At 44.4% G+C, this 22664-nt stretch overlaps 1 protein-coding gene across 1 annotated transcript in view; it reads left to right on the top strand.

Annotated features, from left to right (window-relative positions):
* Positions 1-2411: 2411 nt before the first annotated feature.
* LOC126175957 (UDP-glucosyltransferase 2-like) overlaps positions 2412-22664 on the top strand; it is a 65617-nt gene continuing 45364 nt past the window's right edge. The window contains exon 1 of the mRNA XM_049923044.1: positions 2412-2546. The gene's annotated coding sequence lies outside the window, so the exon portion shown is untranslated. The remainder of the gene's footprint in view (positions 2547-22664) is intronic.

Genomic DNA, 22664 nt, shown 5'->3' with positions numbered 1-22664 from the left:
GAACATTGCTGGTGAATGAAATAAAAATTTAGTTTCTACTGGGAATCATATATTCTTGGCAAATGCCTTTCCGAGATTGATGTCGGAAATACTCCTCTGTGATACAAAGGGGAAATTGAATCAATAATTAAATCACTGAAGACTAAGGAGTCTCCATGGATATGATGGAGTGCCTAGCAGAATATTAAAGTACTGTGCTGCACATGTTAGCCCTGTATTTAGCCATGTTTGTAATTTTTCCTTTAGGAACGGTCAGTTTCCTGAGCGATGAGAGTACTCAGTAGTAAAGCCGCTTTATAAAAAGGGAGAAAGGAAAAATGTAGATAATTTTAGATCTATTTCTGTGCCATCAGTGTTTGCAAAAGTTATTGAAAAGGCTGTGTATGTAAGGACAATTGATCATTTTATATCACACGATTTGCTATCAAAAGTACAGTTCGGCTGTAGAAGTCGTTTAACAACTGAAAATGCTATATTCTCTGTTCTCTCTGAGGTTACTGGATGGGTTAAACAAAAGGTTTCGAACGCTTGGCTATTTTTGTATTTAACTAAGGTATTTGATAATGTTGATCACAAAATATTGCTCCAGAAGTTGGACCATTGCGGAATACGGGGAGTAGCTCACAATTGGTTCACCTCTTACTTTTGCAACAGGCAGCAAAAGGTCATCACTCACAATGTTGATAACGGCTGTGATGGGGAGTCTGAGTTGGGTACTGTCAAGTGGGAGGTGCCCCAGGGACCACACCTGTTCCTTATTTATATAAATAATATGCCCTCTATTACTACATGTAAATCTAAAATATTTCTGTTTGCTGATAACACTAGTTTGGTAGTAAAGGATGTTGTATGCAACATTGGCTCGATTTCAAACAGTGCAGTACATGACCTAAGTTCATGGTCTGTAGAAAATAAACTAATGTTAAATCACAGTAAGACCCAGTTTTTACAGTTTCTAACACACAATACAACTAAACCTGACGTTTTAATTTCGCAGGACGGGCATGATTAGTGAAACTGAACAGTTCAAATTTCTAGGTGTTCAGATAGATAGTAAGCTGTCATGGGAAATCCACGTTGAGGCTCTTGTTCAAAGACTTAATACTGCCATTTTTACTATTCGAACGGTATCTGAAGTGAGTGATCCTTCGACACGAAAATTAGTCTACTTTGCTTATTTTCATTCGCTTATGTTGTATAGCATATTTTGGGCTAACTCTTCCCATTCTAAAAAGATATTTTTGGCTCAGAAACAGGTGGTTCAGGCAATAAGTGCTGTAAGATGACGAGCCTCGTGTCGACCCCTGTTCACTAGTCTGGGTATTTTGACATTGCCCTCTCAATATATAATTCCTTACTGTCATTTCTTGTTAACATTATTCCCAAGAATAATCAGCTTCCACTCGTTTAATACTCGGCAGATATCAAGCCTGCATTTTGATCGGACTTCCTTTACTCTTGTGCAGAAAAGTGTGCAGTATACTGCTGCATCCATTTTCAATAAGCTACCACTCGAATTCAAAAATCTTAGTAGTAATCCACTCGCTTTCAAATCGAAACTGATTGTTGTTGGTTGTTTTGGGGAAGGAGACCAGACAGCGAGGTCATCGGTCTCATCGGATTAGGGAAGGAAGTCGGCCGTGCCCTTTGAAAGGAACCATCCCGGCATTTGCCTGGAGCGATTTAGGGAAATCACAGAAAACCTAAATCAGGACGGCCGGACGCGGGATTGAACCGTCGTCCTCCCGAATAAATCGAAACTTAAGCGTTTCCTCATGGGTCACTCCTATTCTATCGAGGAGTTCCTTGAAAAGTTAAGCTGATTCTTGTTGTATTGTTGATTGCGTTTACTTAAACTTATTGACTGAATTTTTAGGGTTCATAAACATTTTTTGTATTATATTGACACGTTCCATGACCTTACAGATTTGCTCTTCAATTTGGTCCTACAGAACTTGACGCGTAAATAAAATAAAAAAATTCTGCAGAACATATCCTGTGAATATGAATGAGTCGCTCAAGGCGTTCTGTTTCTTTCTGAACTTCAGTGTCGAAATGACTTTCTAACACTAGAACTTCAGCTTGCGTTATTTACTTCTACTGCACAGATAGCTTAGGAGCTGCAAAATTTCGTCAAATTTCCATAGGATGGCATTTATCAGAGTTGCATTTTGTCTGTTCAGTACGTTCGTATTCACTCGAAAATGCGATTTGTTACAAAACTGCGTATATTATTTAATCACCACGTTTCGAGACACTCTTATCGTAGCATTCAATCATCGACGATACCACGTGCACCGCAACATGAGCGATATCTTAACGGTCTACTATCTCTGCCGCACCGTGTTGGTGCGAGTTAGCAGCGATGATGCAACGCTGCGCACGTCAAGGTCGCGCCCGTTATAAAACGTTGGCGAAGACTTAGCAGCCGGCAGTCAGTGGCCGGGACGCTAGCAGTGCGAGGATTGAGCAACTGTACCCGACCTACACGTGCTCACACCTCGTGCGTAGCCAACACCCACGGAAAAGCTTCCTTAGTCACTGAGGTCAGTGAACGCCTTATATAACGCGTATTGCTTTATAGGAACAAATAACAAGCAAAGAGCTAAGGCTTAAATGGTTAGAAGACCTTGAAGATACTCATCATTTAGTACACTACTAGTACGCGAATTCATTTCGATCAAACTCTGCTTGGCACCGCCTCTCTTCTAAGTTTCGACTTATTAGTCACCTTGTAAAAACAGTACCACCAACCTGTTCCATTTACACATTCACAGCCGTTTTGCGTTTTTTGCGTATTTGTACCGAACTGTCTTGTTTTAATCTATATCGATACTACTACATAAAGATAAGACGCTCTTTAAATTTTTATTCCAAATCTTCTTCTTTATGAATATTCTGCAAATCACACGTGTCTGGCAGATGGTTCATCGAACCACCTTCAGAATAGTTCTCTATTACTCCATCCTCGAACAGCGCGCAGAAAACGCACTATATCTTTCCGTGCGAGCATAGAATAAATATCTCTGGAGTGAGCATTGTGTTCTGCGCATGTTGTCAACATTGAACCAGGATTGTCACGTGTTTTCGGGACTTCGCAGTGCGTGTGTTCTTTCTGCAGCGTTTGAAGTTTGTAATATCAAGAGCTTTTGTTATATTTCACCGTTTGTTGATAGTGTAATAGCGATGGTAAATTACTGTTGTTGCTACGGACGCAAAGAAAAATATGTGAAAGGAGGGATAGTAACTTTTCGTGGGTACATACAATGTAGCTCTAATTATAGGTATCATAGTAGTAAGAGACACTGTATATGTTTAAAAATTTCGAGACGCATTATAATTAAGGCTTGATTCTGTAGACCTATTTTTCTACGTTTTTATGACTATATAATAGATATTACAGCTCGTACAAAAGATTACAAACAATCGCTTCCTCTCGTAAATTTGCTAGTGGAACAGGGAAGGGAATGGTTAGTTGTTTCAGCAAATACTATCCTCCATGCATTTTTCAGTGACTTGCCGATTATGTATATAGATTTCTCAGCCTACTATTTGTTTAATAAACTGGGAGCAAGTACGTAAAATGCGTTAAATAAATACTTCAAAGTGCCACCAGTAAGAAAAATTGTTCTTTAATTCGCAAAAACAAGAAAATAAATACGTAGAAATAGCAGAAGAAAAGACGAATTAGCAGGCATATAATCGCTAATGTGTGGCAAATTCAGTGTTTTTCGGAGACTTGCAAAAGTACTAGCGTACTGTCAAGTCGTTTTGCAAGACTATCACCGCAAAAATGTACGTCAGGCTCCGCAGTAGTATAAAGTACCGTATCATACCGAAAACTACAAAAAATCGAGTGTATCTGAACTGTGACACCTATCGCAAAGAAGCAGAATGTAATATCACTTGCCCTTAAAAGTTACGTAGCTGGTTTATTTCCGGTATCAAATGGATACCGTTAAAATGTTATACAAATAATCGACACGTACGAAAAGAATCCGTCTGTACTAGGGATGTAGTGACATTCGAAATATACAGGGCGCTATACGGACAAACACACGACGTCCCGAGAACACGTGACCAGGCCGGCAATGTATGTTGACAACACACAATCTGTTCTGCGCATGTGAATGCCCACTCCAGAGATATTTACTCTATGCGTGCGAGCTCCGTTTTCCCGTATTTTATTATGATGATCGTTTCTCCTTACGTAGGTCGGCATCAAAATATTTTCGCATTCGGGGGAGAAAGTTAGTGATCGGACTTTCGTGAGAAGATTCCGCCCCTACGAGAAACACCTTTTAGTTGTGTTCATCCTATACCATGTCCGTGACACGGTCTCCCATATTTCGCGATAATGCAAAACGTGCTGCTCTTTGTTGAACTTTCCCGATTTACTCTGTTAATCCTATCTGGTAAGGACCTCGGACCGCCCAGCAGTACTCCAAAACAGGACGGACAAGCGTAGTGTAGGCAATCTCCTTAATAGATGTTACACCTTCAGAAGTGTCCTGCCAATAAATCAGTCTTTGGTTTGCCTTCTCCACAACATTTTCTACGTGTTCTTTCCAATTTAAATTGTTCGTAATTAAAATTCTTAGGTGTTAAGTTCAATTTACAGCCTTTGGATTATACTGATTTATTGTGTAACCGAAGTTTAAAGGATTCCTTTTAGTTCTGTTGTGGATGACCTCACACTTTTCATTATTCAGGGTCAACTGTGAATTTTCGCACCATTCAGATATCTCTTCTGAATCGTTTTGCAATTTGTTTTGATTTTCTGATTTTACTAGACGATAAACCACAGCATCATCAGCAAACAACCTAAGACGGCTGCTCAAATTGTCTCCTCAATCGGTTACATAGTAAAGGAACAACAGAACTCGAAAAGTTTTTGACTGATTTACTTTATATGTTTACATGATGCTCTCATAAACATTCGAATCTACATAATCTGTAAATTTTAGATTTATGAAGTGAAAATGTTGTCAAAACTCTCGAAATGTTCTTGACCGCCGGCTGATGTGGTCGAGCGGTTCTAGGCGCTTCAGTCTGGAACCGCGCGACCGCTACGGTCGCAGGTTCGAATCCTGCCTCGGGCATAGATGTGTATGATGTCCTTAGGTTAGTTAGGTTTAAGTAGTTCTAAGTTCTAGGCGACTAATGACCTCAGTAGTTACGTCGCATAGTGCTCAGAGCCATTTTATTTTTATTTTATTTATTTTTTGTTCTTAACCGGTTTTTATACGATACTCTAATACACGTTTCGACGGACATAGGCTACATACATTTTAAATATGTATAATATATGAATGCAATAACTAAATGGGAAAGGTTGTTTCCAGGTGTCTCGGGAAGTTATGACGTATTTACTTCAAATTTTTATCCGATACTCCCTGAACGTTCAGGAACATATATACGAAATTTCTTCATACTTTATACTCACTATAAATATATGCACATAATATACAAAGGGGACGCACTGTTAGCAAAAAATCTCCAAAAGTTCTTGGACAGACACAGGCCACGTATTTTTAATGTGTGTGGTAAGAGTATTAATAGCTACAGTAATCTGTAAAGGGAAAACTGTTAGCAGACATTTCGAGAAGCTCTTGACTCTTTTGGTTCAGCTTTTTACACAATACCCTAGTAAAAAATTCCACGGACGAGGGTTATGTATTTCCTGTAAACAACAATGTTCCAGTTTTGTGTTAATACTGTTAGCAACAAAGAAAATGCTGTGCTGTAAAATATGACGTTTCGTTCTCTGTTTTGCAGTCAGTGTTAACTACGATAGCAAAGCATATAAACCAGTAGACAAATTGTTTCCCCCATAAATGTTTTTTCTCCTTACTTAAAATTTTAAACAAAAATTGTACACGTAACCATGTAACCATGTACGGTTTTGTTTTCTACATTGGGATCGGTTTTAATAAAAAGAAGTCATAAGTCTGTAAACTCTTCTTCCTTACGTACGACCTTGCAGTTTTAACTGTAAACCTCTGTGTCTGGCAAAGCCTTTCTTGCAGCATCTGACACTGCAGTTTGAAGAACATCCCCGCGATTCTCTAGAGTTTACTGAACAAACGCCTGTGAAAGGTGTCTCCCGTCTTTGGATGTTTACTATCTTCCCTATTAGTTCTCCCTGGTAACTAAGTGTCCCAGACTATCAATACTAAAGAACCTCGGAAACGAGTGTTTTTTAAGCTACTTATTTTGCTTGTGAATTACTTTTGCGTATGATTTTTGCAATCTGTCAGCTGCCTTTCCTGCAACTACTTTTATATGATCGTCTGTCTTCTCTCTGGATGCATGCACCTAAGAAATAGACTTTTGGCACGTGATAGTGCTAAAAAGTGAGGGATGTTTTTGCTGTACTACTGTTACCTGTCACCTTTGTACCTACCAAAATACTAAGTGAATTTCGTCCTCTTTCTATCACATTCGGAAGTCCTTCGACTGAACAGAATTATGACGACTGACAGTTGTTGAAAATTAAGTGTTTTGTATGTGTACATAAATGGCTGGGAATTGTGAAAAAATGAAAGGCCGAAGTTGGCCAGCATATTGTAAAGTCACCTCGAGCTGAAACAGAAATCCGAGGTGAGTTTTTAAAGGTGGCGTTAGTGTGTTTGCCCTGCTCTTTCACCTTGTACCAAGGATGTTTTGTATGTAAGAGCTAACTGTTGCTCAATAACAGTGCTTAACCATAACTGAGCCGCTGAATGCCAAATCGTTTGAAGTTCCATGAATTTTCATTTAATAATACGCTAGTTTCTATCGTCGGTTTGAAATTGCTATCGAAAATTTAATTAGTGAACATGCAGCGACCAATGAAAGTTTGCCCTTTATTAAACGTTCCAAATAGTTTTCTGGAACAGATTATTGAGGCTTAAGACTGCAGGAGTGTTGTGGTGGGGGGCGGGGGGAGCGGGTGGGGGTGGCTGTCTGTACATTGTGGTGAAGTTCAACGATCTAAGTAGCTGTATAATGCTCATTTATTTAACAGATGGAGCTTACTCCTGAAACTGCACTTACATTGATGACATATAAACAGTAATATGGCATGCTTCCACACAAACAAACGGTGATAACGTACAATTTGTCACAAAGTATTTGGTGAATTAAGGGCCGTATCATGGACGCGAAATTGCCCACACACAAAGATTCAAACTCCCCGAGTAATCGAGAGTAAATTTCGCCACTTTGCATTAACAAGTGGTCAATCTTCAAAGCCGGTTCGTCACTCACAGCAAAAATAATCTTGAAAGTTAACTGGGCACACGATACATAAAGTGAATTAAGACCAATTAAGGACTAAGTTGGCTACCATCTGAATCTACGTTAAATGGAACTGCGATCCAAGTCGTCCGTGCCCCGGTAACTCCCGGTCAAAATCCTAACTTCCTCTCTTGCGCGTACAGTGGACGAATAAACTTATTAGTAGGGATGCACTGACCAATCAGCAAGACGATTTGGCCCGAGGTTTCATGCGTTTAATGCTGTCAGAAAAAAAAACGAGAGATCGATCCTCCGCCTTAAAATTTTTCACTCCGTTCAACGGCTGAAGTTTTGAAGAAGTCTTCCTCAGGCTGGGTTCGGAGGGCCAACAGCGTGGTGGCACGTATAAGGGCGCGCGACTGAATGTTGCGACAGACTTATGTCACAGGAAAGGAGTTCAAATATTACGTTCAACTGTCTTTCCAGTCTGCTACAGCAAAATTAAACTAAGAATTCCACCCGAATTGACCCAGTTGCAGGCGTTTGTAATTACACCCACATTCATTCAAAACGATCGACCATCCATGTTTAGGACAGATGGGGTACATGTTGTGCTGACTAGTAATATCAATAAAATGAGTATTAAACACACTCAAATTAGGTACCCAGCGGGATCTAGCATCTTACATGAGAAATAGGAACAAACGCAGACACAGAGAATATACCCCGCGAACATGTTAAAGCAAAACCGTAATATTATATGAGAAGTGAACTGATTGACAACTTTCAGTATCAATCCTAGCACGGGGTGTTAAAGTTTTACCGCAGTGCCGTATGATTGTTAGCCGCGCGGGCCGTATGCCGCATTCAACATACCGAAATGAAACTCAGTGCAATACAAGTTACTAATTTATTGAATATTCTTTTTACTTACAAATTTTCACATTAAATGTTGAAAGTGTCCCTACTGTTGTTGAATACCAGCTGTAAAATTTCTTCTGTAACAGAAGCAGTGAAAGTGGATATTGCTGTCTTCAATTCATCGATGGATTTTGTACGTTTTTATAGACAGTTGCTTTCGTTGCAACCCAGAAGAAAGTCAGGTGGTGGTAGGTCAGGCGATCGTGGAGGCCGAAGTCCCTGTGAAATTAGGCGATCACCAAAAACATCAGCAAGCAGTGACATTGAAACGCAAGCTGTATGCGCGGTTACACCATCTGGACGAAAATAACCGTTCAGTATTTCACTTAACCCAAGTTCTCCGATGAATTGGTACAGAATATCGTTGTTCGTTTATTGTTTCGTTGAAAAACCGAGGCAGGCGAATAATCATACGGCACTGCGGAGAGACTCTTTGAACACCCCGTATGTATGTCACGAACTCTGGTTCAAGTAGTTGCGAGTTTACCTCGTCTTGGCGGACTTCGGCTTCACTTTTATCGCCTTTCCCATTAATTTTATGAAATGTTAAAGCAACGTATGTTAGGAGTCATTATATCATATTGCCCTTCAAGAGCCATCGAATGTAATTAAAAAAATATTTATGTGATCAATGTGTTCACGGCTGATTGGATGGGATCGTTGGGTTAATTCCCGTTAACCGTGTCGAGAAAGTAGCCAATAATGTCTGCAACAGGAAGAGAATTCACATCCAGCGCTATGTAAATATAGTCTGCCAGATTTGTAACTTCTCTTCCCAGGAGAAGTTCACCCGCACATTTACCACATTCATTTGTTAAATGTTTATCTGTGAATGTTGACAAGTTTTACTTCAATAGTTGTCAAGCGCTGTTAAAAATAAATCAGTTACGCCAGTAACTCGGAAAGATAATGTGAGTAATAATAATACAGCAAAATACTGTCAAACTCTGTTGAGAATAACATATGGATCTCAGCAATTAACAAAAATATTTGTTTCCGGAATGAAATTTTCACTCTTTGTTCCTTTCCCCACTACCACTCATCCAAAACCTCATATCGATATTTCGAACATTTTATGAAGCGTTGCAGGCTTTCAAGGTACGTGTATCAGTCTGTCCTAATATAGATAACTAATAACATTCCTCTTTACCTTACCAATAAATTTTAATGAAGTTTTACAATTTTTAATCCTTGACATACTTTGGTTCCCCATGTCCTATAGATAAATTAGTTTTTCAACACTGTCATGATTGTACTCTTGAAGTTAACATGTAGTCTGAAGTTCCTCCACACCAATAGTTTGTTATAAATTTCTTCAAAATTAATCTCCGGCATGCTATTATCTTTCACGACAATATTGAGCTGCTGTCAGCTGTTACATATGGTGTCCTCTTCAATAACGTAGCAGTAACACTGTGGAGGATGGTGCGTTTATTGTTTCAGTGAAACTTTCACGCTCGTATCATGGTTAGATGTATACAGGACCACACACCAAGCTGAAAACAGAACTGATAATCAGCACTGCTGGATTTTCGCTTCACTGGGCTGTGACATTCGATGCGCCACAGCAACAAATCCGGCCCTCTCCAAAGCCTGATTTTCTGATCAGATCAAGGATAAATTTCAGAACTGCACCATCATGTGACCTAGAGAAACACATGCACAATTTTCTGCAAAAACGCTATACGTCCACAAACAGAAGCCTAGCAAACACCAGTGACCTAACCGAAAAATAGTTTATGAATATACGCATCACAGCAATACTACTCTCATTTGACATCACATCAATGTACATTCACGCATGAATTGAAGGAACAATCACTATAATTGAAAGACAACTGAGAGAAACATTATCCCAGAACACAGGCACAAAGAGTCTCAACTTTTTCAAAGTAATTGCAGAGCTAAATTATTTCAAATTTAAAGATGAATTCTGCATCCTACAGAAAGGACTCGTGAAGAGATCAGTCATACGTGGCTTGCTGGCCAGTATCTTCCTTAACCACCTTGAAAACAAAATCCTTGATAAAATAACCTAAATAGTACAAAGTATTGTACATGTGCCACTATGTTAGTGACATAATTATCATGATAGATGAAACACATGGCGCTGTGGTACAGTTACATAAAGATATCAGTACTGTCCACTTCATCCTTGAAAGCGAAGCAGAGAAAACAATACATTTCCTCGACATCACATAAAAATAAAAAGCCCAAATACTAGTCCGCAATATTTAAAAAACCTCCACAATAATTCACAACATGTCAAACCACCCAACAGCCCACAAATAGGCCAGACTCAGATACTTCCTTGACAGCTGAACAGAATTCCAATGGACAGACATAGCTACACACAAGAACTAAACACAGTTCACCATAGAAAAAGCGGACATGGTAAACTCAGCAGAACAACACAAAACAGAACATACACAAGAGGAAGAAACGCAAAGAATAGGAACAGTAGGAAATTGTAAGGCGAGGAACAACTTTTATCTGATTTGATCGGTATGCACTTAAAACGAAAATCGCGTTGTTCAAATCTCTAAGCTCACTGACGCTAAAGAAAATGCGAGGTTTCAAGGATTCATTGTAGCCTCTTCAGTATTACAACAATAGTATCGTAACGTTTTGACGACACTGCCAATGTAACATTTGCCTTTCAGTTGTTTGCGAGACAGTTCGCCGTTTCAGTTGAAAGCGCCCCTGGGCACGTGCTGAAGTAACTGATTGATGTACGAGGTAAGTCCATCTTTGAAGACAAATCCCGTTAACATAAAAAAACTGTCCAGGACGTCTACATTGCTTTCCTCGGGCAGAATTTGCACGTCTCCGTAATGAGGTTACAAAAGTGTCGCTATTGTATATTTCGACCAACATACGCGTGTTTGTGTGTGGGGGGAGACGTTTTTTTCGATTATGATATGAAACTAAATGAGAGATGTTTATGTGGCAGCTGAGTGCGGAAATCTGTGAAATTGTCCGCGCCTGTCCGCATGCCGACAGTTTGTACAAGATAAATATTATATATCTACAACCACATATATATTCCGTAAGTCACAGTACGCTGCATGGCAGAGGGTACCATGTACCACTCCCAGCCATTTCCTATCTTGTCCTACTCACAAATAGAGCGACACACATGCACAATTTTTCTGCAAAAATTTCTCGTGTCTTACCTTCGTAGTCCTTACGCGCGATTTGTGATGACGGCAGTAGAATCGTTCGGCAGTCATCCTCAAATGCTGGTTCCCTAAATTTTTTCAATCCCTCCAGGGATTCCCATTTTAGTTCCCGCAGCATCTCCGTAACAGTTCTGTGTTGTTCGAACCTACCAGTAACAAATCTAGCAGCCCGCCTCTGAATAGCTTCGATGTCTTCCATCAATCTGACCTGTTAGGGATTTCATGCACTCGAGTAGCTCTCAAGAATAGGTCGCACCGGCATCCTATATGCGGTCTCCTTTACTGGTGAACCACTTTCCTAAAATTCCCCTTCTCTACCACAGCTTTCACATACAAATTCCACCTCATATCGTTTTGGAATGTTACGCCCAGATATTTAAACGACTTGACTGCGTTAAGCAGCGCACTAGAAATTAGAAATACTGTACCCGAACATCACAAGTTTGATCTTCCTACTCATCCGCATTAACTTACATTCATCCACATTTAGCGTTAGCTCCCATTCATCACACCAACTGAAAATTTTTGTCTAAGTCGTCTTACCTTCCTACAGTCACCAACTTTTGTCACTTTACTGTACACCACAGTACCATCAGCGAACAACTGCAGATTGCTGCCCATCTCGTCCGCCAAATCATTGATGTATGTAGAAAACAACAGCGTTGCTATCTCACTTCCCTGGGGCACTCCTGACGATATCCCTGTCTTTGATGAACACTCGCCGTCAAGGATAACATACTTTGTTCTATTATTTAAGAAGTCTTCGTACCCCTGACATGTGTGAACTTATTCCATATGCTTGTTCCCCCTGCGGGTCCGGGGATTAGAATAGGCCCGCGGTATTCCTGCCTGTCGTAAGAGGCGACTAAAAGGAGTCCATCCCCCTCACGGGGGTAGTTAGCGACTTCGTCCGGAGACGGACGGTTCCACGACCTGTAATTGTGTAATTTTTCACTTCTCGTTTCTTCCTTTCTTTGGTTGGTTCCTTTCTTTGTTCTTCTCCACCTCACTGTCTTCCTTACTCTTTCCCTTGCCTTCTTCTCCTTGCCTTCTCATTGCCTTCTTCTCCTTGCCTTCTCTGGTCTCCGCCTCGGCGTTTCAGACAGTCTGTCCTCTTTCTCTCTCTCTTCTTTTTCCTCTTCTTCCTTCCTCCCTGTGCGTGCCTGAAGGCCGACCCACGCGTTCGCACGCGTAGCCGGTGACGGGGTAACGCGTAATTCCCCGCCCTGGGTAGACATGTAAGGCACGCGCGTACCCCCTGGTAAAGGCCAGGCCCGGGGAGGGGTGATTGCCTGAGCTGATATCTTCTGACCATGCCGATTGGTCCCTCCGTCTGTTTCTCGGGAGGTGTGACCTGAGGTGTAAACATTCACTTAAGGCGGGAGTGCCCTCTGAGAGGGTCCCCACAAGGAAGGAGCGCGCCATTGGAGACGCTGGCAATCATGGGGGATTCCTCCACAATGGATTCCACTCCATCTCTCTCGACTTCTGCCCAAAAACGGAAACGTGACCAGCCACCAGTGACAAAAGTACTACCGTCTGCCCCACAGTTCCTCGTCGTTTCTCGATCTGAGGACGGAAAGGATTTTTCCTCTGTCAACCCTTTCGTTCTCCAGAAGGGCGTAGATGCCATAGCCGGATCTGTCAAATCTTGTACCAGGTTGCGTAACGGTACCTTATTACTAGAAACTGAGAGTGCCTTTCAGGCACAAAAACTGCTTCGGGCCACACTCCTGTACACGTTCCCTGTCCGGGTGGAGGCCCACCGAACTTTGAATTCGTCTCGTGGTGTAGTCTATACTAGCTCCCTCCACGGATTGACTGACGAGGAGATTCAATCTTTCCTCGCTGAGCAGGGCGTGACGGCTGTCCATAGGGTCATGAAAAAGGTCAACAATGACCTTGTACCGACCCGGACACTTTTCTTGACCTTCGATAGTGTTAAGCTGCCATCGCGCATCAAGGCGGGCTACGAGGTTATTTCTGTTCGCCCCTATGTCCCGACACCTACGCGCTGCTACCAGTGTCAGCGTTTCAATCACACTCGACAGTCTTGTTCCAATGCGGCTAAATGTGTCACTTGTGGCAGGGATGCCCATGAGGGTGACTGTCCACCTCCGTCTCCTCATTGTGTGAACTGTCAGGGTGACCATGCCGCTTCCTCCCGCGACTGTCCTGTCTACAAGGAAGAACGCTGTATCCAAGAAATTCGGGTCAAAGAGAAAGTGTCCACCTCGGCTGCTCGCAAGCTATTGGCTAGTAGGAAGCCCGCGCTGCTCCCAGCGGGGAAATACAGTACTGTCCTCGCCTCTCCTCGGACTACCAGGGAGGTGGCAACCCAGACATGCGATCTGACCTTCAGCACCACGGTCGTCCGTTCGGCCAGTGCTAAGATCGCGCGGCCGACGTCTCCTCTTCCTCCCATCACCCCACAGACACCAGCCCCTTCATCAGCTTCTGCTAAGACGAAGACCCCGAAGTCAGATGCACAGGCCTTCAAGAAGGAACCATCCCGTGCAGACTTCCTACGTACCTCGACCTCCCAGCCTTCGACCGGTACTTCCACCAAACGTCCTTCCAAGAAGGCTCATAGGAAGCACAGTTCTCCTTCTCCGCCACGGCGCATTTCTTCTCCTGCGCCACCCAGCGGTTGCCGCCCCAGGCCGTCATCCGTTTCGCCTGGCCGCACCGCTGGTAGCCGAACATCTGGCCGTTCACCGGCGGAGGAAGCTCCCCCTCCCGGCCATCCTCCCGAGATGGCCGATGAACCTATAGACCCAATGGACGATGGCTGTCCGCCTACTGATAGCGGCGGCAGTGCTCGCTCGAAGCCAGGCCCTAAGCGGCCTTCGAGGTGACCCCTTCTCTCATCTTCCTTTTCTTACGATGGCACTTATTCACTGGAATATTCGCAGCATTCGCTCCAACCGAGAGGACTTGAAGTTGCTGCTCCGCTTGCACCGTCCGCTCGTCGTAGCCCTCCAGGAAACGAAGCTACGCCCATGCGATCAAATCGCCTTGGCACACTACACCTCTGTGCGTTTTGACCTACCCCCTGTGGTAGGTATCCCAGCTCATGGAGGGGTTATGTTGCTGGTCCGGGATGCGATCCCATCACGTTGCACACCGGCCTGCAGGCAGTTGCCATCCGCATTACTCTCCCCACTTTTACATTTTCCATTTGTACCGTTTACACACCATCGTCATCTGCCGTTACCAGGGCAGACATGATGCAACTTATTGCTGAGCTACCTGCACCATTTTTGTTAACTGGAGACTTCAATGCCCACCATCCCCTTTGGGGCTCTCCAGCATCCTGCCCGAGGGGCTCCCTGTTAGCAGACCTTTTCAACCAGCTCAATCTTGTCTGCCTCAATACTGGCGCCCCTACTTTTCTTTCGGACACATCTCACACCTATTCCCATTTAGACCTCTCTATATGTACTCCCCAACTTGCACGCCGGTTTGAGTGGTATGCACTTTCTGATACATATTCGAGCGACCACTTCCCGTGTGTTATCCATCTCCTGCAGCATACCCCCTCTTCGTGCTCCTCTAGTTGGACCATCTCCAAGGCAGACTGGGGGCTCTTCTCTTCCAGGGCGACCTTCCAGGCTCACACCTTCACAAGCTGCGATCGTCAGGTCGCACACCTCACGGAAGTCATTCTCGCTGCTGCTGAATATTCCATCCCTCACCCTACTTCTTCCCCACGTCGCGTACCGGTCCCCTGGTGGTCCGCAGCATGTAGAGACGCTTTATGTGCTCGTCGACGTGCTTTACGCACCTTTAAACGCCACCCTACAGTGGCGAATTGTATCAATTATAAACGATTACGTGCTCAGTGTCGTCGTATTATTAAAGAAAGCAAGAAAGCCAGCTGGGCTGCTTTCACAAGCACCTTCAACAGTTTTACTCCTTCTGTTGTCTGGGGTAGCCTGCGCCGGCTATCTGGCACTAAGGTCCACTCCCCAGTTTCTGGCTTGAAGGTCGCGAATGAAGTCCTTGTGGCCCCTGAGGCTGTCTCCAATGCCTTCGGCCGCTTTTTCGCAGAGGTTTCGAGCTCCGCTCATTACCACCCTGCCTTCCTCCCCCGCAAACAGGCAGAGGAGGCTAGGCCACCCGACTTCCGCTCCTCGAATTGTGCAAGTTATAATGCCCCATTCACCATGCGGGAACTCGAAACCGCACTTGGCCGATCGCGGTCCTCCGCTCCAGGGCCTGATTCTATTCATATTCAGATGCTGAAGAACCTTTCTCCTGCGGGTAAAGGTTTTCTTCTTCGTACATACAATCGCATCTGGATTGAGGGACATGTTTCCGCATGCTGGCGCGAGTCTATTGTTGTCCCGATTCCTAAGCCGGGGAAGGACAAGCACTTGCCTTCCAGTTATCGACCTATCTCGCTTACCAGCTGTGTCTGTAAAGTGATGGAGCGAATGGTTAACTCTCGATTGGTTTGGCTGCTCGAGTCTCGAGGCCTACTTACCAATGTACAATGTGGATTTCGTAGGCGCCGCTCTGCTGTTGACCATCTGGTTACCTTGTCGACCTTCATTATGAATAACTTCTTGCGGAAGCGCCCGACCGCGGCTGTGTTCTTTGATTTGGAGAAGGCTTACGACACCTGTTGGAGGGCGGGCATTCTCCGCACCATGCATACATGGGGCCTTCGCGGTCGCCTCCCTCTTTTTATTCGTTCCTTTTTAATGGATCGACAGTTCAGGGTACGTGTGGGTTCTGTCCTGTCCGACACCTTTCGCCAGGAGAATGGGGTGCCACAGGGCTCAGTTTTGAGCGTCGCTCTCTTCGCCATCGCGATCAATCCAATAATGGATTGCCTCCCAGCTGATGTATCAGGCTCCCTTTTTGTGGACGATTTTACCATCTATTGCAGCGCGCAGTGTACACGTGTCCTGGAGCGCTGTCCTCAGCGTTCTCTTGACAGTCTTTACTCCTGGAGTGTCGCCAATGGCTTCCGTTTTTCTGCCGAGAAGACGGCCTGTATTAACTTCTGGCGCTACAAAGAGTTTCTCCCACCGTCCTTACGACTCGGTCCCGTTGCTCTCCCAATCGTGGAGACAACCAAATTTTTAGGCCTTACCTTTGACAGGAAACTTAGCTCGTCTCCACATGTGTCATATTTGGCCGCCCGTTGTACCCGTTATTTAAATGTCCTCCGTGTTCTCAGTGGTATGTCGTGGGGAGCGGATCGAACCGTCCTCCTTCGTCTATATCGGTCGATCGTCCGCTCCAAGCTGGATTATGGGAGCTTCGTATACTCCTCTGCACGGCCATCCATCTTACGCCGCCTCAACTCCATACAACATCGGGGTTTACGACTTGCGATCGGAGCATTTTATACCAGTCCCGTAGAGAGTCTTCATGCTGACGCTGGCGAATTGCCACTCACCTACCGGCGCGATATACTGCTTTGTCGGTATGCCTGTCGGCTACTGTCAATGCCCGACAATCCGTCTTATCGTTCCTTTTTTGACGACTCTCTTGACCATCAATACGGGTTGTATGTCTCTGCCCTGCTACCCCCTGGAATTCGCTTTCGTCGCCTCCAACACCTTAATTTTTCACTCCCTGCAACCTTTCGAGTGGGCGAGAGCCGCACGCCACCTTGGCTCCAGGCTCAGGTCCGCGTTCACCTTGACCTCAGCTCGCTCCCAAAAGAGGTCACCCCCGGTTCGGTCTACCACTCCCGTTTTTTGGAACTTCGTTCGAAGTTCATCAACATGACTTTCATTTATACAGATGGCTCTAAGCCCAATGACGGGGTCGGGTGTTCCTTTATTGTCGGGGCACAAAGTTTCAAATACCGGCTCCATGGCCATTGTTCGGTCTTCACAGCTGAGCTCTTTGCCCTCTACCAGGCTGTTCTTTACATCTGCCGCCACCGACATTCTACTTATGTCATCTGCTCAGATTCCCTGAGCGCCATCCAGAGCCTCAGTGATCCGTACCCGGTTCACCCTTTCGTACACCGGATCCAACGCTCTCTTCAGCAGCTGGTGGACGTCGGTTCTCCGGTTAGCTTTATGTGGGTTCCTGGCCATGTCGGTATCCCTGGGAACGAAGCTGCAGATGCCGCGGCCAAGGCTGCGGTCCTCCAGCCTCGGACAGCTTCTTGTTGCGTCCCTTCGTCCGATTTTAGCAGGGTCATTTGTCGGCGAATCTTATCGCTGTGGCATGCCGATTGGGCTGCACTTACCGACAACAAGCTTCGGGCCTTAAAACCTCTTCCCGTGGCTTGGACGTCCTCCTCACGCCCTTCTCGGCGGGAGGAGGTCGTTTTAGCCCGGTTAAGAATTGGACACTGCCGGTTCAGCCATCGCCATCTGCTGACGGCTGCGCCGGCGCCGGCGCCGTTCTGCCCATGTGGGCACTTGCTGACGGTTAGACACATTTTAATGTCCTGTCCAGATCTTAACACACTGCGCCTCGAACTTAACCTGCCTAATACTTTCGATGCCATTTTAGCGGATGACCCACGAGCAGCTGCTCGTGTTCTTTGTTTTATCAATTTGACAAACTTCGCTAAGGACATTTGATGATGTTGTTTTTTAATCCTATGCCTGTCAGTCTGTCTTTTATCGTGTTTTCCCTTTTAGTTGTTGTTGTCAACTTGTGCCTCGCGGTGCATTCTTAACGTCGTCAGGGCGCTAATGACCATTGAAGTTGTGCGCCCTAAAACCACAAAAAAAAACCATAGGCTTGTACCTACGTTAACAGCCAGCAATGCAGCACTGTGTCAAATGCTTTCTGGAAACCTAGAAATGCCGAATCTGCCTGTTTCCCTTCATCCATAGTTAGCAGTATAACCGGCCGCGGTGGTCTAGCGGTTCTAGGCGCTTCAGTCTGAAACCGCGCGATCGCTACGGTCGCAGGTTCGAATCCTGCCTCGGGCATGGATGTGTGTGTGATGTCCTTAGGTCAGTTACGTTTAAGTAGTTCAAGTTCTACGGGACTGATGATCTCAGCTGTTAAGTCCCATAGTGCTCAGAGCCATTTGAACCAAGTTAGCAGTATATCATGTGAGAAGAGGACAAGCTGAGTTTCACAAGAGCGATGCTTCGTGCACATAAGCTTCTCAGTCTCAAGAAAGTTTAGTGTATTCGAACTGAGCGTATGTTCGAGCTTTCTGCACCAAACGGAAGTTTGCAGGTCCGTTCTTCTACCCTTCTTGTATATTGGAGTCACCTGCGCCTTTTTTCATTTGCTTTGGACTTTGTGCTCGGCGAGAGTTTCACTATAAATGCAAGGCCGCAGAGTACTCTTCGTAAAATCAAACTGGAATTCCATCTTCAGTGCGCCAAAAATAATTCAGTAGTAGTGAAAACTTGTTCTTTTCAATATATGTTGTTGAGAAATGTGAAACATGAAACTTTGTCATACCAAGTGAGATTGCACCGCCATTTAAAGGCGGCGCGTTCGCCTGTTCGCAATTTTCCCCTCTTCACGCTCAGATAATTTGACGTGGCAGTGCGGGAAAAGTGCCAGAACGACTGAGCGCTACGGCACACGTGCTAGGGAAAGGTCTGCGGGCCGAATTCTTGGCCATCCGTACATTTTCCCACTTTTAAAATAGTTTATATCAGCGAGAGAAAGTATAGACGACGGTAGGAAGAAAATTGTGGCAGTCTCTGGCTGTTTGAGCCTTTGTTGAGTGTAGTAACTCTTAACAACTGTTAAATAATGGATGTAACATAGATATGGGCCGGGTAATAGCCAACAATAATGAACGTAGTACAAGCAACAATTTATTGGTGGTCAACTCATCCGCCCTTCGTTTACGCTTCTTTCAAGCGGTCTTACACCTTATTGAGATTATTTGAGAAATTATTAAAAGTATTTTAATTTCGTCTTTGCAACAACAAGAAAATGTGCATTTTTTCAGCACATGCGTTTCGTTTGATTGAAGTAAAGCATCATCAGTGGTCCGTAATGAAACGTATTTCCAATCTAGCTTGCTTTCAGCATTTAAAAACAGGTCGTTAGAAAAGATGTTGTCACATACGAAATGTTATGTCCGATTTTCACTCACTTCTGGAAATGCTGTCTGTGCACGTGTGTGTGTTATTCTCTCGTTTGACATTGTTGTTAATGTAGTAACACTTTTGTCCATAATTGGAATACTGTCCAGAAATGCTTCAACCATCTCTTTGTACTACATACTTTTTTACATTGTTGTGTGTTAATTCAGACAAACAACGTACTTCATGGTACAATTGTACAAGTTTTTCGATGTGGCCATTGGTCCACCCCCTTTCTACACTCTTATCAACTAGAGCTTGCTGTAACCTGAAAACCAGTCTTTCATCAGTGGTGAATTTCGAATATCACCTACATTTCTCTTGTTTCCATGTCAAAATTTGCATCTTCTGTCAGAACAATGCGGTGTTTACGCAATGCCACCTTCCCAACAATCCAATCAAGTTGCAGATGCGACAGCACCCCGGAACAGTGGTTTATTTAACGAGGAACTCAGAACAAATCGGGTCAAAAGCTTATGGAAAAGCAGATTCTCGGTGTAAATATGAACGTGTAAGTTCTTCATTTACAGTATCTTGCTGCAAAGCTACACCAATTTCTCATTTCACCAACTATCGATGACTTACAGAATTACGTCATTTTATCGCAAAAGTCTGCAGTTACTCACATTTTGCGATAGGTAACGAAGCTTGACCTGTTCGCCATGTGGAAAAATACTCTTCTCTTTCTGCTCTGTCGTTTGACAAAATCTCATTTCGATATTTCAAACCGTTCCTGAGATACAGGTGGTGTTAAGAGTATATCATTCCCGGTTTATTGCTGGCACGCGCGATCGCAAGTGAGTGCGATGCATACGAATCAATTTGCTCGATATCAGCGATAGACAGACTCCTCCTCTCAAGTCTAAATAAAAGTTCAATACGCTAGCTAAATTTCATATGTAGCAATGTGAGGGTCTAATATGCACCGAACGCAAATTCAAGTGACCTCTATTTTTCATTGCAAACTTTACGAATTTTACCCAGTATGTTTCTTGTATGCAAAGCATCATAATAACTATGATCATTAGCGAAATGATAAGCCCTTAATTATGAAGCTGACATATAAAGCTGTAACTGACGAAAAAAACATTTTTTACCACATAGTTTCTTTAAAATCGTCTGAGAAAGTTTACGGGGTAGCCAACGTGATCCGACGGTACATACTGCCTTCCTTTCACCATTCCTCTCCGCTTGGGAATACGGGGGCAGATCATGACTCTTGCCTTTCCCGACAGCCACTGCAAGGATTGTCCAATTGTTGTGGACAAACAGTACACAGCCGAGACCTTTCTACTAAAGAGCGCATATACAGCGTATTTCAGAAGTGATGGTCAGTAATTCACAAATGGAAAGTGCAGGCCAGAAGTAACAAAGTGGCTCCAGTAAACATGGGTCCGAAAATCAACATTGCCGACGTATCGCATTAATTCGTGTTGGGAACCACTGTAAACGCATCTGGATACCGCGGTAGTTACGTTGGTATCTCAAGGTTTGGGATCGACTATCTGTTTATGCTTGTGCAACTACTTCGCTTTCCCCCACTGTGCCGTACCGTCATCGCAATTAGTTACGAACATGAAGGCACCTTGTCAGAGGTACACCAGTGAAGAGTACGCTGACATGCACTTACAGTATGGCAAAGCGAACAGGCAGTGCCCTTGAGAATGCACGATTCTATGAAGGAGCAGGCAGCCCGACAGGCGTACATTTAGCCAGTTACATCAGCGCCTTAGAGAAACCGGGAGTTTCGCACACCATGTACGAGAAGACAGAGCCAGATCCGTAACACCAGATGTTGAGGAAAGAGTGTTACGCATTGTACACGAACTTCCGAGTACATCAAGGAGGAGGATTGCTACCCAAGAGCGTGTCTTGAGTCATAGCAGTGTGTGGCCGATTTTACATCGGCAGTACTCTACCCATATCATCTCCAGCGAGTGCAATCCCTCAACAATGCAGACTTCCCTCCTAGAGAGACTTTCAGCCAATGGGTGAAACAACAGTGTACCCTGAATCCCTGGTTGTAAGCGGTGTTCTGTTCACGGATGAGATTGTATTTACACGTGACGGTATTTTTAACTACCGTAATTGTGACATTTGGCTCGATGTCAATCCTTACGCAACATAAGTATCACGATATCAACAGCATTATTCGTTGGACGTCTGGGCTGGACTGTTCGGAGACCGCATAACTGGACCACAGAGACTAACCAGACAGCAGTACATGCGGTTTGTGGTACTGTACTTCCAGATGTACATGATGATGTCCCATCGAACCAGCGCCTGAACATGTGGTTCATGCATGACGGTGCTCCAGCACATGTTCATTTACGAGTGCGCCGGCTTTTAACTCGGACGTATGGTCAACACTGGATACATAGAGGACGGTCTCCAAGGTCTCCGGATTTAAATACCACGGATTTCTGCTTGTGGGGTCATGTCAAAAGCCTGGTCTACGCTAGCGAAGTCAACTCTCTTCAGGAGTTACGCTTGCGGATTGAAGCAGCCTTCCAGCATTCACAGAATTCTCCAGGACTGCCTGAGAGGATTCGCAACTCACTTCAGAGACGAGTTCACTGTTGCATTCAGACGCATGGACAACATTTCGAACACTTACTTTAAAACTTCTTGGCAGATTAAAACTGTGTGCCCGACCGAGACTCGAACTCGGGACCTTCGCCTTTCGCGGGCAAGTGCTCTACCAACGGAGCTACCGAAGCACGACTGTTAGAGCACTTGCCCGCGAAAGACAAATGTCCCGAGCTCGAGTCTCGGTCGGCCACACAGTTTTAATCTGCTAGGAAGTTTCATATCAGCGCACACTCCGCTGCAGAGTGAAAATCTCATTCTGGACTTACTTTAAAGTTTAGAGATGTCATGTTTTCCTAGACACATGAACCGCAACAGAAAATGTTGTACCTCGACAAAGGTTGATTTGTGGGCCCATGTTGGAGATTTGTTTTGGCCTGTGCTTTCCATGTGTGAATTATTGACGATCACTCGTGAAACACCCTGTATAGACACAATAGTTGCTACGCGCCTCTGCAGGTGAGCACGGACAGTCGAGTGAGCTGTGTCCACTGCTCCACCCCGTCAGATATATGCTGGTGCTACGTACGTACAAGGAGGTAACGCCGTGGCGTATTCCCTGCAGCACTAGCGTTTACACTATAACACAGATTTCAACTGCAGCATTCTGAGCATAGTTAATTGTCGCTTGTGCACTGTAATCTTCCAGTTCTCGTTTAGGTGGGTAATAAATTCCACATCTTTTAGCTTGCTTCACGTTTTATATTAC

The sequence above is a fragment of the Schistocerca cancellata genome, chromosome 3 (genome assembly GCF_023864275.1).
Source record: "Schistocerca cancellata isolate TAMUIC-IGC-003103 chromosome 3, iqSchCanc2.1, whole genome shotgun sequence".
Taxonomy (NCBI): Eukaryota; Metazoa; Arthropoda; class Insecta; order Orthoptera; family Acrididae; genus Schistocerca; species Schistocerca cancellata.
The sequence above is the reverse complement of the archived record's forward strand: the minus strand, read 5'-3'. Positions and strand labels throughout refer to the sequence as shown.